Source organism: Hyla sarda, chromosome 3, assembly GCF_029499605.1.
Source record: "Hyla sarda isolate aHylSar1 chromosome 3, aHylSar1.hap1, whole genome shotgun sequence".
In the NCBI taxonomy this organism is placed as follows: domain Eukaryota; kingdom Metazoa; phylum Chordata; class Amphibia; order Anura; family Hylidae; genus Hyla; species Hyla sarda.
In genome coordinates this window covers 369,083,724-369,109,627 of record NC_079191.1, presented here as the reverse complement: position 1 = coordinate 369,109,627, position 25,904 = coordinate 369,083,724, and the positions used below count along the sequence as shown (strand labels likewise).

Here is a 25,904-nt window from a genome sequence, read left to right as displayed (position 1 = left end):
TACGCCTAGCGCTCCGGGTCCCCGCTCCTCCCCGGAGCGCTCAAGGCGTCTCTCTCCCTGCAGCGCCCCGGTCAGTCCCGCTGACCGGGAGCGCTGCACTGACATGGCCGTCGGGGATGCGATTCGCACAGCGGGACGCGCCCGCTCGCGAATCGCGTCCCAGGTCACTTACCCGTCCCGGGCCCCTCCTGTCATGTGCTGGCGCGCGCGGCTCCACTCTCTAGGGCGCGCGCGCGCCAGCTCTCTGAGACTTAAAGGGCCAGTGCACCAATGATTGGTGCCTGGCCCAATTAGCTTAATTGGCTTCCACCTGCTCCCTGGCTATATCTGATCACTTCCCCTGCACTCCCTTGCCGGATCTTGTTGCCTTGTGCCAGTGAAAGCGTTTAGTGTTGTCCAAGCCTGTGTTACCTGAACCCTTGCTATCCATCTTGACTACGAACCTTGCCGCCTGCCCCCGACCTTCTGCTACGTCTGACCTTGCCTCTGCCTAGTCCTTCTGTCCCACGCCTTCTCAGCAGTCAGCGAGGTTGAGCCGTTGCTAGTGGATACGACCTGGTTGCTCCTGCCGCAGCAAGACCATCCCGCTTTGCGGCGGGCTCTGGTGAACACCAGTAGCCTCTTAGAACCGGTCCACCAGCACGGTCCACGCCAATCCCTCGCTGACACAGAGGATCCACTACCTGTAAGCCGAATCGTGACAGTAGATCCGGCCATGGATCCCGCTGAGGTGCCGCTGCCAAGTCTCGCTGACCTTACCACGGTGGTCGCTCAGCAATCGCAGCAAATTGCCCAACAAGGACAGCAGCTGTCGCAGTTGACCGCCACGTTACAGCAACTTCTGCCTCTGCTACAGCAGCAACCATCTCCTCCGCCAGCTCCTGCACCTCCTCCGCAGCGAGTGGCCGCTCCTAGCCTCCGCTTGTCCCTGCCGGACAAATTTGATGGGGACTCTAGACTCTGCCGTGGATTTTTGTCTCAGTGTTCCCTGCATATGGAGATGTTGTCGGACTTGTTTCCTACAGAACGGTCTAAGGTGGCGTTCGTAGTGAGCCTTCTTTCAGGAAAGGCCTTGTCTTGGGCCACACCGCTCTGAGACCGCAATGATCCTGCCACAGCCACAGTCCAGTCCTTCTTCGCTGAAGTCCGTAGTGTCTTCGAGGAACCAGCCCGAGCTTCTTCTGCCGAGACTGCCCTGCTGAACCTGGTCCAGGGTAATTCTTCAGTAGGAGAGTACGCCATCCAATTTCGTACTCTTGCTTCCGAATTATCATGGAATAACGAGGCTCTCTGCGCGACCTTTAAAAAAGGCCTATCCAGTAGCATCAAGGATGTGCTGGCCGCACGAGAGATTCCTGCCAACCTGCAAGAACTTATCCATTTGGCCACCCGCATTGACATGCGTTTTTCTGAGAGACATCAGGAGCTCCGCCAGGAAAAAGACTTAGATCTCTGGGCACCTCTCCCACAGCATCCTTTGCAGTCTACGCCTGGGCCTCCCGCCGAGGAGGCCATGCAAGTGGATCGGTCTCGCCTGACCCAGGAAGAGAGGAATCGCCGTAGGGAAGAAAATCTTTGTCTGTACTGTGCCAGTACCGAGCATTTCTTGGTGGATTGCCCTATTCGTCCTCCACGTCTGGGAAACGCACGCACGCACCCAGCTCACGTGGGTGTGACGTCTCTTGGTTCAAAGTCTGCTTCTCCACGTCTCACGGTGCCCGTGCGGATTTCTTCTTCAGCCAACTCCTCCCTCTCAGCCGTGGCCTGCTTGGACTCTGGTGCCTCTGGGAATTTTATTCTGGATTCTTTTGTGAATAAATTCCGCATCCCGGTGACCTGCTCGTCAAGCCGCTCTACATTTCCGCGGTCAACGGAGTCAGATTGGATTGCACCGTGCGTTACCACACAGAACCCCTCTTGATGTGCATTGGACCCCACCACGAAAGGATTGAATTTTTTGTCCTCCCCAACTGCACCTCTGAGGTCCTCCTCGGTCTGCCTTGGCTCCAGCTTCATTCTCCCACCCTCGACTGGACCACCGGGGAGATCAAGAACTGGGACTCTGCTTGCCACAAGAGATGCCTCTCCCCCCCTCCCAGTCCCGTCAGGCAAGCCTCAGTGCCTCCTCATGGCCCCCGTCCTTGTGTCACCCTGCCCCGTGCCAAGCTTCACCCTCTGCCCTCCCTCCCCATTCCCACTCCTGCTGTACTGCCTGCCTTTGAGGAAACCCTCCATTCTCTCCCGGTGTCCTCGTCCCAGGTAAAGCAGTTGTCGGACAAAAAAAGGGGGAGACCTAAGGGGGGGGGGTACTGTTACGCCTAGCGCTCCGGGTCCCCGCTCCTCCCCGGAGCGCTCACGGCGTCTCTCTCCCTGCAGCGCCCCGGTCAGTCCCGCTGACCGGGAGCGCTGCACTGACATGGCCGTCGGGGATGCGATTCGCACAGCGGGACGCGCCCGCTCGCGAATCGCGTCCCAGGTCACTTACCCGTCCCGGGCCCCTCCTGTCATGTGCTGGCGCGCGCGGCTCCGCTCTCTAGGGCGCGCGCGCGCCAGCTCTCTGAGACTTAAAGGGCCAGTGCACCAATGATTGGTGCCTGGCCCAATTAGCTTAATTGGCTTCCACCTGCTCCCTGGCTATATCTGATCACTTCCCCTGCACTCCCTTGCCGGATCTTGTTGCCTTGTGCCAGTGAAAGCGTTTAGTGTTGTCCAAGCCTGTGTTACCTGAACCCTTGCTATCCATCTTGACTACGAACCTTGCCGCCTGCCCCCGACCTTCTGCTACGTCTGACCTTGCCTCTGCCTAGTCCTTCTGTCCCACGCCTTCTCAGCAGTCAGCGAGGTTGAGCCATTGCTAGTGGATACGACCTGGTTGCTCCTGCCGCAGCAAGACCATCCCGCTTTGCGGCGGGCTCTGGTGAACACCAGTAGCCTCTTAGAACCGGTCCACCAGCACGGTCCACGCCAATCCCTCGCTGACACAGAGGATCCACTACCTGTAAGCCGAATCGTGACATTTGTCTTATATACACAGGTTAGGCTGCGTTCATACGGCCGTCTAGACCAGTCCCGTTCTTCTCCCGTCAAAAATAAAAACGGACTTTAAAAAAACGGACAATAACAGATGCAAACGGATGTTATCCTTTTCCATTATGGATCCATTATTGTTCAGTTAATAAACCGAAAAACATTTTTTTTTTTTGTTCTGAGCATGCTCAGAAGTAAAAACGGATCAAAAAATGGATTGAAAAAACGGATGCAAACTGATGACATTAAAGGCTCATCCGTTTTCCATAGACTTCAATGTTAAATTTACTGTATCCGTTTTTTCTTCCGTTTCTTTGACAGGAGAAAAAATACTGCATGCACCGTCTTTTCTCCCGTAAAAATTTACGGAAATGAGCACAGACGGGTGCAAATGGATGTGAAAGAATTGTAAATAAAATCACATTGACATCAATAAAAATAATACATCAATAAAAAAAATAATTCTTAGCTGCTGAAGAAAGGACTGAGATAGTCCTGAAACGCGTCCAGTGTCCCCATAAAAACCATTGAGACCACCAGTTTATTTGCCCAGCTCAGCAACCAGCAGTCCGATACCGGGAAACATAACTGTCAATCACCCGGCACCCGATACAGGAGATATACGCGCCTCATTGCCACGAGGACGCCACCGGCTTAACAACATACTCACCTGCAGAACCGCTGCAGTACCACCACCCAGAACCCACTGTCATCCATTATTACCACCGTGGGAGACGGCCGAGTCTCCGGTGATGCTGTCTCACGCCACAAGAGCCACCCAGTGATAACACACTGCAGGATTTCATAGCGCAACTGGAGGAGATCACAGCATCCCCGTGGAGTCCAGCGCATCAGTGCCCTGGAGTGGTGAGATACAGAGTATCTAAAGATATGAATGCATATTAACAGTGACTGCACACAAGCGTATATATTGACCATTATCTGCTAATAAAGGTGTTCGATTGTGATCTACTGCTGCAGCCGGACACATACAAATGGTTGCTAACCAAAACTTATATGGTTGCTATTGGTTACAACTATATTGGAATCTGTTACAATTTGCAGAACTTTTTGAGAGAGGAGAGAATTGATTATTGTGGATGAACTAGGACTCTCCTACCCAGATTTCTCTCCCTGTATAGTCATATCCTAATAGAGGTTTTATATGAACTTTTATATGGTGGTCTTAATTTTTAACACATTGTGGAATACTTATATTTTAGATAATATTAGTTGGTGCTGCGCCTACACAAGGGCCCTGTGAGACGCAGACGCCACTATTCGAAGTTCTTTTATTTTCTTATATCATATTTTATTATATTGTCACACTGTATAATAATAAACAAATGTAATTACTATCTGTCCATTTGTCTTAAACCCTTAAAATTAAAATATATATATTTCTATAGAGATTTGTAAATTACTTCTATTAAAAAATCTTAATCCCTCCAATAGTGATTAGCTTCTGAAGTTGAGTTGCTGTTTTCTGTCTAACTGCTTTCTGATGACTCACGTCCCGGGATCTGTCCAGCTCCTATGGGGATATTTTCCCATCATGCACAGCTCCCGGGACGTGACATCATCATCATTGAGCAGTTAGACAGAAAACTTCAGAAGCTAATAACTATTGGAAGGATTAAGATTTTTTAATAGAAGTAATTTACAAATCTGTTTAACTTTCCGGAGCCAGTTGATATATAAAAAATAGTTTTTGCCTGGAATACCCCTTTAACTACACTAACTTTGCCCCTGTAGCATAGTCGAATTTTTAAAATAAATCCTGGAATACCCCTGTAAGGACCAAGGCCTATTTTTCCCATTTGACCTGCCTCACTGTCAATGCTAATAACTTTGGGACACTTTAACTTATCCAAGTGATTCTGAGATTGTTTTCTTATGACACATTGTACTTTATGTAAGTCATAAATTGATACATTTTGATCAATACCTTCAGCTGTAACTTGTAAAAACCCTTTGCGTTTTTTGAATTTGATATTCTCGGCTTTTGAGAATGATAGTCATTCTACATTAATTAGCTAATAATTCATATTTACAATATGTCTACTTTATGCTGCCATTTTTGGTCGTTATGATGCCCAATTTATATACTTCTTTTATGTTTTTTTTTCCTTTTTACAATAAAATCATTTAAAACGATTTTTTTTTGTGTTGCCATATTCTGACACCCATAACTTTTTTATTTTTCTGCCAACTTTTTGCGAAATGAGCTGTAGTTTCTATTGTTACTATCATGAAGTACATTTGACCTTTAAATGATTTTTATATATATTTTTTGTGAAGGCAAGAAAAACATGAATGCTGATTTTTATATTATTTTTTTAATGATGTTTACCTGCGATTTAAATTACATGCTATGTTTATTCTATGGGTCGGTATGATTATAGCGATACCGAATTTACATACCTTTTTTATGTTTTTCTTCTTTTTCACAACAATATCAATTAAAACAAACTTTTTGGGGGTTACCATATTCTGACAGCCATAACATTTAAATTTTTTATCCGACCAAATTGCTTGAAGGGGAGAACAGCTTTACTTTTTATTGGTACCATTTTGGCAAAACCTGCTACATTTTGGTCATTTTTATTCTGTTTTTGGAGGCAAGGTGACCAAAATTTACAATTATGGCAAATTATAGTATACATTATACTATAATTATACATTATAACATTATAGTTTTATAGTATACATAGTTACGGACGCAGTGATAGCCAATATGTTAATATGGATAGGGGGGGGGGGGGTTATTTTTTCATTTCTATATTTCTTTACACTTTATTTTATTATTTTATTTTTCTAAAAACATTTTATTATTACCTTTTTTTTTTACTTTTGAAGCTGTGATCTTCTGATCACTTTTAGGGTGCGTTCCCACACGGCGTATTTTGCTGCGTATTTGCTGCGTATTTGGTGCTGCGTATTTTCCTACCCATTGACTTCAACAGGGAAAATAAAATACGCAGCAGCAAATATACAGCAAATACGCCGTGTGGGAACGTACCCTTATACTACACTGTCAGTGTATCACTGATATTTGTTCAGCCTGTGAGGCTGAGCCTCACAAGATACCATGCCTGGTAACCTCGGAGGCCTTTATTATGGTCTCTGGTTGCCATGGCAACCATCTTAACCCAGTGATCGCCCCCTCCACAGTCAGATCTGTAGATGCGAAGGTCTCACTAACCACAGCATCTACAAGGTTAAGGCTAGGTTCAGACTGTAGAATTTCTGCCTGCAATTCCGCTTTCAAATTGCAGGCAGAAACTCTGCTTACTAAAATGTACAAGCTAGTGAATGTATTTTCCGTCCACCAATTCACACTTCGGAATTTTTGAAGCGGAATTTGTGAGTGGAAAATTTGCTTTCAAATTTCCGCCTGAGGAATGGCGTTGCTCATTCTTCAGGCAGAAATACTCGCAGAACACATTGCAGTCTATTGGGGATGTCAATGTCCTCGCGGTCCTAGTGCCAACAGATTCAGTCAGCGCTGGCCGCAATCGGAATCTCTAGATGGTAAATTTCCGTCTGGAGAGTCCTTAGTCTGAACCTAGCCTTGGGATTGGAGCTCCGCTCCTGACATTTGCAGTGGCACCTCGGCTGTGTCAAGAACCTGAGAACACTGTGACGTGTAAACCCATCACAGAGAGTTAAATAGCTTTCTGCTATGATGTGAATAAACACCATATAGTGAAAAGGGGTTAATGTAGTTTAACTGATTCACAGAATAAAGTTGACATTTCGGGGGAGATTTATCAAAACCTGTGCAGAGGAAGAGTGGTGCAGTTGCCCACAGCAACCAATCAGATTGCTTCTTTCATTTTCCACAGGCCTCTAAAGAGGCCTGTGGAAAATGAAAGAAGCAATCTGATTGGTTGCTATGGGCAACTGCACCACTCTTCCTCTGCACAGGTTTTGATAAATCTCCCCCTTCATGTTTACTGCACAGAAAACAGCATAAAAACAAAACCCCAAAAATATGTAAAAACTAATTTTCTTAATTCCTCAGTCAGATATATGTGCTAACAAAAACTACAACTCTTCCCACCAAAAATTAGCTATGTTGACAAAAAAAAAAAACATTTCGCTCACAGAAGGTGACAATAAAATAATTTAAATTATCTATGTCATCTCCAAAGGGTTATTCTTAAAGGGGTATTCCAGGAAAAATCCTTTTTTATATATATCAACTGGCTCCATAAAGTTAAACAGATTTGTAAAAAAATTAAAAAATCTTAATCATTTCAGTACTTATGAGCTTCTGAAGTTAAGGTTGTTCTTTTCTGTCTAAGTTCTCTCTGATGACACCTGTCTCGAGAACCACCCAGTTTAAAAGCAAATCCCCATAGTAAACCTCTTCTAAACTGGGCGGTTCCCGAGACACGTGTCCTCAGAGAGCACTTAGACAGAAAAGAACAACCTTAACTTCAGAAGCTCATAAGTACTGAAAGGATTAAGATTTTTTAATAGAAGTAATTTACAAATCTGTTTAACTTTCTGGAGCCAGTTGATATATAAAAAAAGTTTTTTCCTGGATAACCCCTTTAACATCAAATTATGCTAAAACTCAATCTCATTTTGGAACCCTATGGATCAGAACCTTTACTCGTCTACTGAGGTATGATCACTGTACTGGGTCCTAATACTATTAATTTCCACTTTCTCATGTACATTATTTTATAACATATTTCATATATATAGCAGGGACATTTTGTTAGCATTTTGCTTGTTGCATGCTGACATAAGACAGTGTTTTTTTGCTGCAATTTCTTAGCATCGAACTGCACAGTGATACCAGGAGGTCATATACTTGGCTTTTTTTTGATGTGTGATTATCATTATAGACACAATTTATGTCTAATAAAAATCTTAGATAAAAAAAAAAAAAGCTGACCTGTGCCAAGAACTTCCATGTTCATCAATTGTATTTTTCAGTTGCTAAGGTGGCTACTGAGAAAAAGGACAAGAAAAGGACAAGTTTGGGTTCAGTACATGTCACAGTCCATTATGCTCCTTTATAATTTAGTTCATGTTTCTTAACTCTTACTTGTACAGCTGAATTACATTGATATAAGACTTAAGTTGTCTTTAAAAATTTAGATTTACAAATTGACCATTGAACACTGCTCAAAAAAATAAAGGGAACACTTAAACAACACAATGTAACTCCAAGTCAATCCCACTTCTGTGAAATCCCACTGTCCACTCAGGAAGCAACACTGATTGACAATCAATGTCACATGCTGTTGTGTAAATGGAACAGACAACAGGTGGAAATTATAGGCAATTAGCAAGACACCCCCAATAAAGGAGTGGTTCTGCAGGTGGTGACCACAGACAACTTCTCAGTTCCTATGCTTCCTGGCTGATATTTTGGTCACTTTTGAATGCTGGCGGTGCTTTCACTCTAGTGGTAGCATGAGATGGAGTCTACAACCACACAAGTGGCTCAGGTATTGCAGCTCATCGAGGATGGCACATCAATGTGAGCTGTGGCAAGAAGGTTTGCTGTGTCTGTTAGCGTAGTGTCAAGAGCATGGAGGCGCTACCAGGACACAGGCTAGTGCATTAAGAGATGTGGTGGAGGCCATAGGAGGGCAACAACCCAGCAGCAGGACGCTACCTCCACTTTTGTGCAAGGAGCAGCAGGAGGTGCACTGCCAGAGCCCTGCAAAATGACCTCCAGCAGGCCAGAAATGTGCATGTGTCCACTCAAACGGTCAGAAACAGACTCCATGAGGGTGGTATGAGGGCCTGACGTCCACAGGTGGGGGTTGTGCTTACTGCCCAACACCGTTTGGCATTTGTCAGAGAACACCAAGATTGGCAAATTCGCTACTGGTGCCCTGTGCTCTTCACAGATGAAAGCAGGTTCACATTGAGCACATGTGACAGATGTAGAGTCTAGAAACCTCCTGCAACATCCTCCAGCATGACCGGTTTGGCGGTGGGTCAGTAATGGTGTGGGGTGGCATTTCTTTGGGGGGTTGGACAGCCCTTAGGTACCGAGATGAGATCCTCAGACCCCATGTGGCTGGAGTGTGTCAGTAGGTCCTGCAAGAGGAAGGCATTGATGCTATGGACTGGCCCGCCCGTTCCCCAGACCTGAACACATCTGGGACATTATGTCTCGCTCCATCCACCAACACCACTTTGCACCACAGACTGTCCAGGAGTTGGCGGATGCTTTAGTCCAGGTCTGGGAGGACATCCCTCAGGAGACCATCTGCCACCTCATATTGAGCATGCCCAGGCATTGTAGGGAGGTCCTACGGGCACGTGGAGGCCACACACACTAATGAGCCTCATTTTGACTTGTTTTAAGGACATTACATCAAAGTTGGATCAGCCTGTAGTGTGGTTTTCCACTTTGATTTTGAGTGTGACTCCATATCCAGACCTCCATGGGTTGATACATTTGATTTCCATTCATAATTTTTGTGTGATTTTGTTGTCAGCACATTCAACTATGTAAGGACAAAAGTATTTCATACAATTAATTCATTTATCCAGATCTAGGATGTGTTATCTTAGTGTTCTCTTTATTTTTTGAGCAGTGTTTAAATGGTCACCTTTTAACTAACTTTAAATCATTCAACAATTCAAGTGGCGATAAGAAATGATTATATTAATGGAGAAAAAAAATGTCTCTTTGTCTATCTATCAGGCCTCCCCATCATGCACTCATCATTCACACACAGGGAACTAATTGACATGAAATGTATCTAGCATTTTAATTTGTAACAGTCTGCTATGAACCCTCCAAAGAAGAGATATCCCTTATTATGATTACTTTAAAATGAAACATAATTATTTATCATATATGCATATTTTTCTCACTGACATGAAATTGGAATAAACCTTACTTGTTTTAGGCAATAATGAAGTTATCCAGCAAACTCGCCGCATCCTTAGACCACATCACATGGACACCGACAAAGGGTGCTGGGCAAAGAAAGGGGACCTCTGAGCCTCCCGTCCTTCTCCCAGCACCCCTCGTCGGTCTCCATGTGATGTGGTCTTAGGACACGGTGAGTTTGCTGGATCTCTTCAATATTGCATATCTCTGACTGCTTCTTTTCCAAGCACTACCGCGTTACCATTATTTGTTAATAGACTGTGGTTCACCGGACTCCTCGTGTCTCCTTGGGTCTGTGCAGTAGTGTATAGCTTTGTCAGGTGACTCCAGATTCTCTGTATCTTACTGTCAACTAGGATTACCAAAATTATTTATATTTGCCAAATTCCAGAATAATGAAAGATAATTTTTTAAGGCATATTTATGACTTTCTGCAAAGTCAAAAGTTTACATACATTTCATTAGTATTTGGTAGCATTGCCCTTAAACTCTTTGACTTGGGTCAATCGTTTTGGATATCCTTCCACAAGCTTCTCAAAATAGTTTGTAGGAATTTTGGCCCATTCCTCCTGACAGAACTGGTGTAACTGAGTCATGTTTGTAGGTCGCCTTGCCCGTACCTGCCTTTTCAGCTTTGTCCATAAATTTTCAATAGGATTGAGATCAGGGCTTTGTGATGGCCACTCCAAAACATTGACTTTGTTATTCTCAAGCCACTTTGTAACCGGTTTGGCAGTATGCTTCAGGTCATTGTCCATTTGGAAGACCCATTTCTGCCCAAGCTTTAACTTCCTGGCTGATGTCTTGAGTTTTTGCTTCAGTATTGCCACATAATCTTCTTTTCTTTATGATGCCATCTAAATTGTGAAGTGCACCAGTCTCTCCTGCATAAAAACAACCCCACAACATGATGTTGCCACACGTTGGTATGGTGTTCTTAGGCCTCCAAGCTTCTCCCTTTTTCCTTCAAACGTAACAATGGTCATTATGGCCGAACAGTTCAGTTTTAGTTTTGTCAGACTACAGGATGTTTTTCCAAAAATTTAGGTTTTTGTTCCTGTGTCCATTTACAAACATCAATTTGGCTTTTATATGTTTCTATTGGAATAATGGCTTATTCCTTTAGAGTGGCCTTACAGCCCATGTTGATACAGTACTCGTTTCACTCTGGATAATGACACACTCTTACCAGCCTCTGCCACAAGGTCTTTACAAGGTCTTTTGGTTTTGTTCTTGGGTTGATATGCACATGTAGGACCAAAGTTCATCTCTGAGACACAGAACCCCCATCTGGTTTGAATTCCCATCTTGTTTGTACTTGCTTATAATTGTTTGTACAGATGAACGAGGCTCCTGCAGGTATCTGGATATTTGCACCCAGCATGATCCAGACTTGTGCACGTCCACAATTCTCTTCCTGATATCTTGGCTGATTTCTTTTGACTTTCCCATGATGTTACACACAGAAGTAGTGTGTTTCCGGTGTGCATTCAAATACACCCACAGTTGTGTCATTAATTAACTCAGATGTTGCCAAGAAGCTTCCAAATACATGAAATCATCATGTGTGCTGTCCCAAATAGTTTAACCCCTTAACGACGCCGGACGTCCTGGTGAGCTGGTACTTAACGCACCAGGACGTACATTTACGTCCTATACATAACCGAGAGCATCGGAGCGATACTTGGGTCATGCGCGGCAGGTCCCAGGCTGCTGATAGCAGCAAGAGACCCACCGTTAATGGCCGACATCCACGATCATGCCGATCAGATGCCGTGATCAATACAGATCAAGGCATCTGCAGCATTGTGGACACTAAAATGGATGATCGGATCACCCGCAGCGCTGCCACAGCAACCCGATCATCCAGCATGGCAGCCGGACATCCTCTCACCTGCCTCCGCTGCCTTCCACGAGCAGAGCAGAAGATGACCAATAATACTGATCAGTGCTATGTCCTATACATAGCACTGAACAGTATTAGCAATCAAATGATTGTTATAAATAGTCCCCTATGGGGACTATTAAAGTGTAAAAATAAAAGTAAAAAAAAGTTTAGAAAAAGGTGAAAACCTCCTCCCCCAATAAAAACGTAAATTGTCCCATTTTTCCTATTTCACTCCCAAAAAGTTTAAAAAAAAATGTTATATACATATTTGGTATTGGCCGCGTGCGTAAATATCCGAACTATTAAAATAAAATGTTAATGATACCGTATGGTGAACAGCGTGAACGTTATAAAAATCAGCTATTTTCAACTTTTTTTTATCATTTTATTCCCAAAAAAATGTATAAAAAATGTATTCAAAGTTTTATATAAGCAAATATGGTATCTAATTAATTAAAAGTATGATATCATGAGTATCATTTTAATCATATTGACCCAAAGAATAAAGAACACATGTCATTTTTACTGTAAATTTTACGGTGTGAAAACGAAACCTTCCAAAATTTGCAAAATTGCGGTTTTCTTTTTAATTTCCCCACACAAATAGTATTTTTTTGGTTGCGCCATAAATTTTATGGTAAAGTGAGTGATGACATTACAACAGACAACTGGTCATGCAAAAAACAGGCCCTCATACTAATCTGTGGATGAAAATATAAAATAGTTATGATTTTTTGAAGGCGCGGAGGAAAAAATTAAAGGGGTACTCCGGTGGTTAATTTTTTTGACTATATGGCATCTTCTTTGTAAGTTTAGTTTTTTCGCAATATACATGTGTTATATGTTTTGGCAGCATGTGTATGTTTTTCTTACCTGTTTGTTGGGCAGGAAGTTCTGTAGTTCAGAGGGTTTTCTTTTACTGTCGTCCACAGTTCTGAGTCTGTTATGGACAAGATGTCACAGCTTTTTTTTTTCCTCTGCCTGCATGAGAGAAATAAGCCACGCCCCCTCATCTCATCCAGCTGAGTACACAGCTCCTCACCTCCCCCCTGCTCTGTATTCTAAGGACACAGGTCTGCACAGGAGAAGGAACACAGAGAAGATAAGTGTTATCTGAAGGGGAGGATGAGAAGGTGCACGGGCTGGGGATGTATGGACTGCAGGGGAATAAATCTCATACTGGGAATGATCTCTATGGGGGAGATTTATCAAAACCTGTGCAGAGGAAAACTTGCCCAGTTGTCCATAGTAACCAATCAGATTGTTTCTTTCATTTTTCACAGGCCTTCATAAAAATGAAAGCAGCAAGCTGATGGGTTGCTATGGGCAACTGGGCAAGTTTTCCTCTACACAGGTTTTGATAAATCTCCCCCTATATGTGAAGGGGGTGGGGGGGGGGGACTCCTGAATGACACATGCTGGGAGTTGTAGTCCCTGTTGTGTGTGTGTGTGTGTGTATGCTAGTGTTAACAAACCAGTGTGCCTCCAGCTGTTGCAAAACGACAACTCCCAGCATGCCCTGACAGACTTTGGGCATGCTGGGAGTTGTAGATTTGCAACAGCTGGAGGTACACTGGTTGGGAAACACTGTTCTAGCCTATTCAGCATACACATCAAGTTACACCAGTGTTTCCCAACCAGTGTGCCTCCAGCTGTTGCAAAACTGCAACTCCTAGCATGCCCAAAGGATGTCAGGGCATGCTGGGAAATGTGGTTTTGCAACACCTGGAGGCACCCTGGTTGGGAAACACTGGGGTATGCTCTACAGAGGTGTGGTGAACTACAACCCCAGGAGACTACAGAGGCAGCATGCTGGTGTTATACCACAGACTGAAGACTGAATGACACATGCTGGGAGTTGTAGTCCCTTTTGTGTGTGCATAACAGTGTATCCCAACCAGGGCTGATTATATTAGTGTGCTGTGTATAAGGGGGCCGACCCGGGAAAATAGTAGGGTGGGTAAAGGGCGGAACAAAAAAAAACCCAGCAAACTAGCAAGGCATGTGGCATGCTGGGATTTGTAGTTTTCAGCACAGCAAGAAACAGGAAATAGAAGCAAAGAGAGGAAAACAAAGTGGGGGATGAAAAGACAACAAAGAATGGAAATAGAGTAGGCTAAACAACAAGAATAGAAATGAAACAAAACAAATAGGGTAAGTCAAAAATGGAAAAACAGGTTGACCACCGGAGTACCCCTTTAAGGGGTTAAAGGCATAGTAATCCTAGTGTATGTAAACTTTTGACTTTGCAAAAAGTAAAGAAAATGCCTTAAAAATTATCTCTCTCATTATTAATGCATTTGGCAAATATAAATAACTTTGGTAATCATAATTGTCCTATTCCAATTTCATGTCAGTGAGAAAAATATGCATATATGATAAATAATTATGTTTCATTGTAAAGTAGTCATAATAAGGGACATGTCTTCTCTGGAGGGTTCATAGCAGACTGTTACAAATTAAAATGCTAGATACATTTCATGTCAATTCCCTTTTCCCAGAAACATCTGCACAGATAATCACAGGACGTCTCATTTGGTTACATGTTCAGTGTGACATTTTTCTGACATGATTTAGCAGAACCGAGATCTCAACATTCAAATAATTTCCTGATACATTTTCCAGCTGGGATTCTGGGGAACCACACAGGCCTACATTCTGAATCAAGAAGTGTTTACTGTATCCTACACTTGCCTTGAGATTCTGTCAAAAATGCTCGACAAAATTCAGAACTGTTTTCTCTTGGCAAACACCTGGACAGAGGCGCAAATGACCCCATTATAAACTCGTGATGTCACGCTCTGCCCCCTTAATGCAAGACTATGGAGGGGCGTGGTGGCCACCATGTCCCCTCCCATAGACTTGCTTTAAGGGGGCGGAATGTGACATCACGAGGGGGCGGGGCTGTGATGTCCCGATCCTCCAGCCACTGCATTGCCAGTCATCAGGCACGGAGTGAAGCTTGCTCCGTGCACCAGATGACAGGGGGTGCTGCAAGAGAGATCGCGGGGGTTCCCAGCGGCAAGACCCCCGCAATCAGATGCATTATCCCCTATTCTTTGGATATGTCTAGGGGCAGAGTACCCCTTTAAGCTGCTTCTTCTTCATGCCATAATAGCGAAAATAATAATTCAGTGTCCATAATCTAATATGCCTAGAAATCTAGGTGGTCATAATGTTCTTCAATGTGAATTCAAGTAGAGAAAACAGACATGGTCGCACATCCACAAATTGTATTTTGATCTAATTGCTTCTCAGCATAAATTCCAAAACTAACAGGTTGTTAGTATACATTTTGATCAAAAAGTACAAGCCCACTCGCCACGTCAAGGCCACCTATTTAGAGGGAGTCCCTAACGTTCCTAGCATAAAATGGCGTAGCACTGGGCGGCGACCACCACCGCTGCAACACCAGTGCCCACAGGGGGAATGACCCACTGGAAGAGCAGCCCCAATGCCACTCAAACCAGTCCCAGGGCCGCACCTCCCCACGGTGCCCCACAGACACGGTACCATGGTAGCAATGGACGCCGCACAGCACCACATCAGTGTGAACAAGGTGTAAAAGCTCACTTGTCATGTGCTCCCACTCAAACCTGGACTGGTTTGAGTGGCATTGGGGCTGCTCTGCCAGTGGGTTATTGCCCCTGTGGGCACTGGTGTTGCGGCGGTGGTGGTCGCTGCCCAGTGCTACGCCATTTTATGCTTGGGAATGTTAGGGACCCACTCAAAATAGGTGGCCTTGACGTGGCGAGTGGGCTTGTATACTAACAACCTGTTCGTTTTTGAATTTACGCTGAGAAGCAATTAGATCAAAATATAATTTGTGGATGTGCCACCATGTCTGTTTTCTCTACTTGAATTCACATAATGTACTTCAACGTGTGCCCCACTATGCAAAAAAGATTATGGCATTTTCTTTTCTAGAAGCATTGCTATTCAAGGAAAATTCAGCGCAAGGAATGCCTACAGGTCGCTATTACAGACCCATAGTGCAGTCTGTGCTCTGTGTGGGTCCATGTCCATGGAATAGCTAGGTACACAACACCTTGTATACATAGGCTTAAAGGGGTATTCTGGTAAAAAACAAAAAACTAAAAAAACTTATGCCCTATCCACAGGATATGGGTTAAGTGTCTCATCGCGGGGAGGGGGGGGGGGAATGGACGTCTCGGGAACCGCCCAGTTTAGAAGAGGTTTGCTATGGGATTTTGCTTCTAAACTGGGCGGTTCCCGAGACACGTGTCATCAGAGAGCACTTAGACAGAAATGAACAACCTTAACTTCAGAAGTTCATAAGTGCTGAAAGAATTAAGATTTTTTTATAGAAGTAGTTTACAAATCTGTTTAACTTTCTGGAGCCAGATGATATATAAAAAAAAGTTTATTCCTGGAATAACCCTTTAATTTGTTATAAAGTGTGTATGTGGGTTTCACTTTTGTTTCTCTATTTTCAAAAAATATTTTTTAGGTAGTACTACTACTCCCAGCATGGAACAGACTGTTCCATGATGGGAGTAGTAGTACCTGTACTAATAGACATATCGCCCCTGACACCCGATGTGATCGGCCATAATATAGCAGAGATGCGGAGCGGCTCTATACAGCGCTCGAATCTCTGCACTATACTCCGGCCAGTGATGTAAATAGAACATCACTCATTCATATTTCCCGCCCAGAGTGGGGATTGGCCGGATGGATGCAGCCAATCACAGCTCTCAGAGGGAAATATGAATGAGTGATGTTCTATTCACATTACTGGCCAGAGTATAGAGCAGAGATGTGAGCGCTGTATAGAGCCGCTCCTCATATCTGCACTAGATAGGACGATCACAGCGGATGTCAGTAGTGATACCCGCTGTGATCTGTCCTTAACTGCAGGTACTACTACTCCCAACATGGAGCACACTCTACTCTATGCTGTGAGCTGTAGTACCTGCATTAATAGACAGATCGCAGCGAGTGTAACTTCTGACTCCTGTTGCGATCTGTCTATTAATGCAGGCACTACTGCTCCCAGCATTGAGCAGAGTGTGCTCCATGTTGGGAGTAGTAGTAACTGCAGTTAAGGAAAGATCACAGCGAATGTCACTCCTGACACCCGCTGTGATCCTCCTGTATAATGTATAAATGTGGCCGGCCGCTCTTTTATGGTCCACTGCACTGACGTATATATACACCTATTCATATTTCCCACAGAGAGTTGTGATTGGCTGGAACCATCTGGCCAATCACAGCTCTCTGCGGGCAATATGAATAGATGTATATATACGGCATTGCAGGGGACCATAGAAGAGCGGCCGGCCGCATCTATACATTATACTTGAGGATCACAACAGACCTGGGGCGATCTGCCAATTAGTACAGGTACTACTACTCCCATTATGGAGCAGTGTGTGTTCCATGCTGGGAGTAGAAATACCACCTAAGAAAAAAAAAGTGAAAAACACACACACACTACATTTTTATTATTGTCGACTACATTTTTAGTGAGAAAAAGAAAATGGAAGGGGTCCAGCTCCTGGGTAGAGGTTTCCAATAAAACTTAACCTTTAATGGCAACTAATTAAAACATGGAAAGTCGCCACAAGGTGACGAGTGACATGTCACTAAAAACAAAGGGGGGGTGAAACGCCGACGCGTTTCGAGCAGTTGCTCTTAGTCAAGTCATGACTAAGAGCAACTGCTCGAAACGCGTCGGCGTTTCACCCCCCCCCCCTTTGTTTTTAGTGACATGTCACTCGTCACCTTGTGGCGACTTTCCATGTTTTAATTAGTTGCCATTAAAGGTTAAGTTTTATTTGAAACCTCTACCCAGGAGCTGGACCCCTTCCATTTTCTTTTTCTCAGTTTCACGGGGAGTGGCGGCTCCCTGTCTCCGTGCTCCGGGACTATTGCCTGATGCTTGACACATATGGACTTTGGTGAGCTGATCTACTCCTTTTGTTTCTCTACTACATTTTTAGTGCCCTGCCCACACACATAAATTGATCCTGTTTAAAAATGTATAAAAAAGTTTGTTATAAAAAAGATACATTTTGTTAAATACAATCTTTTCCATCACTACTGTATCTTTTTTATTCTTTTTTTTTAATGGTACCCTACGGAATTTTATTAAAAAAGGTATCTCCATCACTTTTTTGGATCGCTAAAGTCCAAAAGAGAATAAAAAACGCATGGCGTTTTTCTTGGCAATTTTTCACTCCCATAGACTTCTATGGGAGAAAAACGCCACGATTTCAGGGGAAAAAACACCATAGGCTCAAAATGCTGCGATTTTGCAAAACTGCCAAGAAGCTGAAAAACTCCAAAAAAAAGAGCGAAAAAACACCAAGAGTAAAAAAAAATTAAAATAAATAAAAAAAAGCCAAACTGAAAAACACCAAGTGGAAAAATAATTTAGCAATTTCTCATTGATTTACAGCTAAAATCTGGTTGCAGAATTTTTTGGCCTAAAAACCGCCATGCGGCAGAATTGGCATTTTTCTTGGTGTTTTTTCCCCCAAAAAAACAAGTGGAATTCCAGCCTTAGGGTTTATTTTTGTCAAGCACTTTTCATTGCTACACTTTATTTTATCATATAATGTATTGTAAGACATTCATTACATTATGGTGAACCTGACATTCTAACTTTATTCAATGGGTCAGTATGATTCCAATGATACCAAAACATGGATAATTTATGTTTTGCTTTATGGTTTAAAAAAAAAAATCTTTTCATTGCCATGTTCTGACCCCTATAACTTTTTTATTTCTCCACCTATGGAGTTGGGTTTATTTTTTGTGCCATGAGCTTTAGTTTTTAACAGTACCATTGTACAATTGTGTAGTTCTGACTTTTTGATCAATTTCAATACATTTTTTTTCTGAGATGTGATGTTACCAAAATTCAGCATTTTTGTTGTTCGTATTAGTTACGTCATTGACTGTGCAGGATCAGTAATGTAATTATTTAATAGTTCGGAAAACACAGCTCACTTCGCGCACAGATTGATCTAAGCTCCGTGCAAGGAAACTGTCAAACTGCGCTTGAAGGTGTATCTCTATGGGACAGCCCAAGATACATGAACGCTGTTTCTCTGGCTCTCCTATAGAGATGCTGTTACGCCGAGCGCTCCGGGTCCCTGCTCCTCCCCGGAGCGCTCACGGCGTCTCTCTCCCTGCAGCGCCCCGGTCGGTCTCGCTGACCGGGAGCGCTGCACTGACATGGCCGTCGGGGATGCGATTCGCACAGCGGGACGCACCCGCTCGCGAATCGCATCCCAAGTCACTTACCCGTCCCGGTCCCCTGCTGTCATGTGCTGGCGCGCGCGGCTCCGCTCTCTAGGGCGCGCGCGCGCCGGCTCTCTGAGACTTAAAGGGCCAGTGCACCAATGATTGCTGCCTGGCCCAATTAGCTTAATTGGCTTCCACCTGCTCCCTGGCTATATCTGCTCACTGCCCCTGCACTCCCTGGCCAGATCTTGTTGCCTTGTGCCAGTGAAAGCATTTAGTGTTGTCCAAGCCTGTGTTACCTGAACTCTTGCTATCCATCTTGACTACGAACCTTGCCGCCTGCCCCGACCTTCTGCTACGTCTGACCTTGCCTCTGCCTAGTCCTTCTGTCCCACGCCTTCTCAGCAGTCAGCGAGGTTGAGCCATTGCTAGTGGATACGACCTGGTTGCTACTGCCTCTGCAAGACCACCCCGCTTTGCGGCGGGCTCTGGTGAACACCAGTAGCCTCTTAGAACCGGTCCACCAGCACGGTCCACGCCAATCCCTCACTGACACAGTGGATCCACAACCTGTAAGCCGAATCGTGACAGTAGATCCGGCCATGGATCCCGCTGAGGTGCCGCTGCCAAGTCTCGCTGACCTTCCCACGGTGGTCGCTCAGCAATCGCAGCAGATTGCCCAACAAGGACAGCAGCTGTCGCAGTTGACCGCCATGTTACAGCAACTTCTGCCTCTGCTACAGCAGCAACCATCTCCTCCGCCAGCTCCTGCACCTCCTCCGCAGCGAGTGGCCGCTCCTAGCCTCCGCTTGTCCCTGCCGGACAAATTTGATGGGGACTCTAGACTCTGCCGTGGATTTTTGTCTCAATGTTCCCTGCATATGGAGATGTTGTCGGACTTGTTTCCTACAGAACGGTCTAAGGTGGCGTTCGTAGTGAGCCTTCTTTCAGGAAAGGCCTTGTCTTGGGCCACACCGCTCTGGGACCGCAATGATCCTGCCACAGCCACAGTCCAGTCCTTCTTCGCTGAAGTCCGTAGTGTCTTTGAGGAACCAGCCCGAGCTTCTTCTGCCGAGACTGCCCTGTTGAACCTGGTCCAGGGTAATTCTTCAGTAGGCGAGTACGCCATCCAATTTCATACTCTTGCTTCCGAATTATCATGGAATAACGAGGCTCTCTGCGCGACCTTTAAAAAAAGGCCTATCCAGTAGCATCAAGGATGTGCTGGCCGCAAGAGAGATTCCTGCCAACCTGCAAGAACTTATCCATTTGGCCACCCGCATTGACATGCGTTTTTCTGAGAGACATCAGGAGCTCCGCCAGGAAAAAGACTTAGATCTCTGGGCACCTCTCCCACAGCATCCTTTGCAGTCTACGCCTGGGCCTCCCGCCGAGGAGGCCATGCAAGTGGATCGGTCTCGCCTGACCCAGGAAGAGAGGAATCGCCGTAGGGAAGAAAATCTTTGTCTGTACTGTGCCAGTACCGAGCATTTCTTGGTGGATTGCCCTATTCGTCCTCCACGTCTGGGAAACGCACGCACGCACCCAGCTCACGTGGGTGTGGCGTCTCTTGGTTCAAAGTCTGCTTCTCCACGTCTCACGGTGCCCGTGCGGATTTCTCCTTCAGCCAACTCCTCCCTCTCAGCCGTGGCCTGCTTGGACTCTGGTGCCTCTGGGAATTTCATTTTGGAGTCTTTGGTGAATAAATTCTGCATCCCGGTGACCTGCTCGTCAAGCCGCTCTACATTTCCGCGGTCAACGGAGTCAGATTGGATTGCACCGTGCGTTACCGCACAGAACCCCTCTTGATGTGTATTGGACCCCATCACGAAGTAATTGAGTTCTTCGTCCTTCCCAACTGTACCTCTGAGGTCCTCCTCGGTCTGCCATGGCTCCGGCTTCATTCTCCCACCCTTGACTGGACCACCGGGGAGATCAAGAACTGGGACTCTGCTTGCCATAGGAAGTGCCTCTCCCCCCCTCCCAGTCCCGTCAGGCAAGCCTCAGTGCCTCCTCATGGCCCCCGTCCTGGTGACACACTGCCCCGTGCCAGGCTTCGCCCTCTGCCCTCCCTCCCCATTCCCACTCCTGCTGTACTGCCTGCCTTTGAGGAAACCCTCCATTCACTCCCGGTGTCCTCGTCCCAGGTAAAGCAGTTGTCGGACAAAAAAAGGGGGAGACCTAAGGGGGGGGGTACTGTTACGCCGAGCGCTCCGGGTCCCTGCTCCTCCCCGGAGCGCTCACGGCGTCTCTCTCCCTGCAGCGCCCCGGTCGGTCTCGCTGACCGGGAGCGCTGCACTGACATGGCCGTCGGGGATGCGATTCGCACAGCGGGACGCACCCGCTCGCGAATCGCATCCCAAGTCACTTACCCGTCCCGGTCCCCTGCTGTCATGTGCTGGCGCGCGCGGCTCCGCTCTCTAGGGCGCGCGCGCGCCGGCTCTCTGAGACTTAAAGGGCCAGTGCACCAATGATTGGTGCCTGGCCCAATTAGCTTAATTGGCTTCCACCTGCTCCCTGGCTATATCTGCTCACTGCCCCTGCACTCCCTGGCCGGATCTTGTTGCCTTGTGCCAGTGAAAGCGTTTAGTGTTGTCCAAGCCTGTGTTACCTGAACTCTTGCTATCCATCTTGACTACGAACCTTGCCACCTGCCCCGACCTTCTGCTACGTCTGACCTTGCCTCTGCCTAGTCCTTCTGTCCCACGCCTTCTCAGCAGTCAGCGAGGTTGAGCTGTTGCTAGTGGATACGACCTGGTTGCTACTGCCGCAGCAAGACCACCCCGCTTTGCGGCGGGCTCTGGTGAACACCAGTAGCCTCTTAGAACCGGTCCACCAGCACGGTCCACGCCAATCCCTCGCTGACACAGTGGATCCACAACCTGTAAGCCGAATCGTGACAGATGCATAGAGGGGGCATGTTGACCTCTGATTCGTGTGGGCATCAACACAGCTCTGTGCATGGAGTAGCTGGGGCGCTGTGCAAGAAATCATGTTACAGTCACCGAACAGAACACAGCCTATTATAATCAGGTTCCTGTTCCTCTGATTGATTTTCTTGATAGTAAGAGGGGACTACAAAGCCCTATAACTTAGAAATCGGGGCGGGGGGTTAATCATTATGCTATAAACAAGTATGTGATCAACTCTCTTCCCCTCCAAAGCTATATACAGGTTACTGTCACTGTTTTTTTTTTTTTTTTTTTTTTTTTTGTGTGATCACAGGTCCTCTTAAAAGGGGTACTCTGTTGCTAGACATCTTATACCCAATCCAAAGAATAGGGGATAAGATGTCTGATTGCGGGGGTCCAGCTGCTGTGATATTAATGGAGGGGGTGTGGCATGACATTACGGTGCCTGCATAGAGATCATGGGGTATCCCAGTGGCTGGACACCCTACAATCAGACATATTTTCCCCCCCTTCCCCGATTGGACAGAGTACCCCTTTAAGTGATCATTTATACCCCAGATATTACCAATGAATTGTAAGGGGCACAATAAATATCAGAAAGTCGTGACACACCAAGCTGCTTAACAAATAGTTCCCCACCATGGAATGCTCAAACATTGGGTAAGCAGAGCACTAGACAGACATTACTGTAGACATTTTTCTCTTTCGTCTTTTCCTTCAAGGTGACTTGTTCTTCAGACTGCATAATGTGCATTCACAATAATACAGTGAAAAAATATCTGCCAATTATGCCACATTACTAAAAAGAGAAAACATGGCATAATTCTGAGAATTCCTGATTTCTATAATTTCTACGTTTCTAAAATTAGCCTGCCTTGTAAAGTCAAGGTTATAAGATTCATTCAAAGTCTATTATGAAATATTCTGTATGAGCATCATGGGAATTACCAGATATGTCACAGCGCAGGAACATAACCAACGTTCTATTCAATATTTTAATTAAAAAGTATAGTACAAAATTGTATTTCACAATTCTGCTAAGATAAACCTTATACATTCATTATGCCGACTATTCAAGTAACATGGCATGTGCAATAGTCGTTTCACTACATATAAAAGGTCTTGAGCTCCCTCAAGTGTATGACTATTCACACATTCTGTAGGAACGTGTACAGGGGCTAGAGAGAGAGAAAATGCTACAAAATTACAGTAAAAGAAATATATATATATCCAGAAAATGTCTCTCAACTATCTTTTTAAAATGTGTGTATTTGAATGCTAGCATTTACAGATGTACACAAAAGGGGGAATTTAGCAATGGTTTTTGTGTAGGTTTTGGTTAAAAAAAATTGTGCAAAAATTTGAGACTTTTGAGTGTTGTGCACAAAAATTTTCACTTTTGCACCAGCTTTTTTGAGGAAGCATTTATAGAGGATGGAATATATTGTGGAGGGGCATTCATCAATATTTTGCTAGTATATGTGCTATTATAGATGTGAAAAGTCACCTAAGAATTTACCTTTCTGCTCCAAATTCACCAAAGGTCGCACGATTCACCAAAGGTCGCACGCCACTTGATGAATTAACCAGCTCCTACGCACATGAAACTCGTTTAGACTGCTTTCCAGGGCCTAAGTGACATGGTGTGAGTTTGTGTGTAAATCACGGTGCTGCAACCTTTGTGAGACTTTCAGAGGAAAGTCGCAGATAATGAATTAGTGCCCACTGCATAAAACTAGTCTAAAGCACTGCACATGGTAGTTCACTTTCACATAGGATCTATAGCAAAAGTCGCACAACAGTCGCAGGGGAAGTGACTGAGACAATTTTAGATTTAAAAAAATGATCTAAAAACTGTTTGATGAATTCCCCTCATAGTCTATTAGTCAATACCTTTTGTCTATTTCTAAGCATTTTTTTCTTTTTCTTTTTTTTTTTTTTTTTGCAGGTTTAGGGTCCATCCACATATATCCAGAGACCCCATTCAGTTTCCTTCTGGTACTCTAGAAAAAAATTGGAGGTAAACTGATAATCAAACTGTCCAGAAGTGCCTTCAGCTCAAAACTAGCGAAATGGAAAGTACGAAAGTTGGGGGTTCTTTGGAGCTGTATGCAGAGGTGAATGAACTTCAACGTACGCCAACAGTTAGACATACAGGACAACGTGTTTTGGCGCACACTCAAGTCTTCCTCAGGTCCACATTAATTTACTAGAAAACACATATACAAATAGGGTAATTAGCATCTAAAAATGCACACATGTAAGCTACAATACAAAAAACACTTCACAATAAAAATGTTAATAGAAAATGTGTGCATGTAATCATCTGCACAAAGGTATCTAAGTAGTAGGCAACCATATACAGCGGTAACAAGAAAAAAACTTTGGTATATAACACAGGAATACGTATGGTTGAAGTAACAGTCCATCAACAGGAATCAAGTTGCAGATGACAGTGTAAAATTGGAGTAGAAAGCATATGTAAATACTTAGTATAGCGGCAGAAGGTGGCAGTCCATAGTAATACATAGTTCAATAAGCAATAGAGCCAGAGGGTCTTTTGGCCCTCAGTTTATAAAGTCCATAGTTCACTAGAACATACTTAGTGCAAAAAACAAAGTAGTGTTGGGGAACAGATGCTGCCTGTTTTTTCAGCTTGCTGGGACATAGCAGGGAGCAAATGTACCTGTAGTATTGAAAGAGACTGGGAGGTTTACAAGTCTGTAGCCCTGGCAGGGTTTCCTGTGTAGTGGCTAAAAGTATCAGGTATCGGTGCGCCGCCAACCTAGATTGATGAGGGAAAAACCTATGAACATCGGACCCTGAAGTCTTAGAAGTTGCAAAATTGTTACTAGATCTCACAGATAGTTATCCTGAAAGTCATTCTGAGGTTATTTTCAAGCCTAAAAACTTTATGGGAGGTAATGTGTCAACTTTCTGTCCCCCCCAACCCCCCCCCCCCATACAAGCCGGAGGTTCTCTAGATGTGTTCACAATTCTGGTGACCAAGGAGGTTAAAGCTCTACAGTACCCCCAATAACAACGGTAACCTTACCAGCATGGAGAAAAGAGCCTCTTATGGTTGTGGTGTCTGGGGTGTTGCAATAGTGATGCAGGGTCTGGTGCTATTAACCCTTAATTGTCATGACGCCAGCGTGCGGTTTGCTTGGTATTGAAGGTCTTTCCGCCAACCAGCCCACAAACGGCAGGGATAATAAAAGGAATGTCCACAGCAGATTTGATGAGATAGCTGATAACTTTTACTTGAACTTTTGTGCAAGCACACAGTGTCTCTCGAGGTAACCGGGATGCAGGTTCCTCACAGGTTTTGCTGGGACTGGTATAATGAGCTGTTGAGCAGGCCACGGTGCTATTAATTATAGGATTGGTGCTGTATAGTGGTCACACAGGATTTAGATATTGAGTTTGATGACTCACGGTTTAGTGGCTGCTGGTTCTGTAGGCTTTGGCCTAGTTGAGATGAATTTAGATGTGCTGATTGTGCTTTCTTGATAGTCCAGAACTAAGAGAGAGAATTTACAGACTACAGCCCTTTATATAATAGGGGGCTGGACTGAGCTCATTGGCCAGCAAACCTGTAAGTCCTGAACCCAGTGAATTCTGGGTACATCACATGACCCAGTAAGGTCCTTAAGCAATTATACATCACAACTGTACATCACATGAGCTGGGAAAGGTCCTATACATTTATATTTCCTATACATTAAACAATATATCAACATAATTTATATGAGGTGACCAGGGGTAAGCCCTGCAGGAGAGCCCTGTGGAAATGGAGGAGCTCTAGCTGAGGGGACTTTAGACAGGGACAGGACAAGGTCCTGTATTGGGACATCATATGGTTGAAAAACAGACGTGACCTCCTCTACAGAAAAGCTGATAAGGGAGGGAACATAGTAGTTTCAACTAAAGAACAATATAAAACCGAAGCTCACAGGTTATTGGGGGACAAAAAAGTGTACTC

The 25,904-nt window shown here is 44.8% G+C and overlaps 1 long non-coding RNA gene across 1 annotated transcript in view; it reads left to right on the top strand.

The window, feature by feature from the left end:
* The window catches only part of LOC130362775 (uncharacterized), a 79,689-nt gene extending 55,246 nt beyond the window's left edge, over positions 1–24,443 (top strand). The window contains exon 3 of the long non-coding RNA XR_008891564.1: positions 23,868–24,443. This is a non-coding gene — a long non-coding RNA (uncharacterized LOC130362775). The remainder of the gene's footprint in view (positions 1–23,867) is intronic.
* The last annotated feature ends 1,461 nt before the right edge of the window (positions 24,444–25,904 follow it).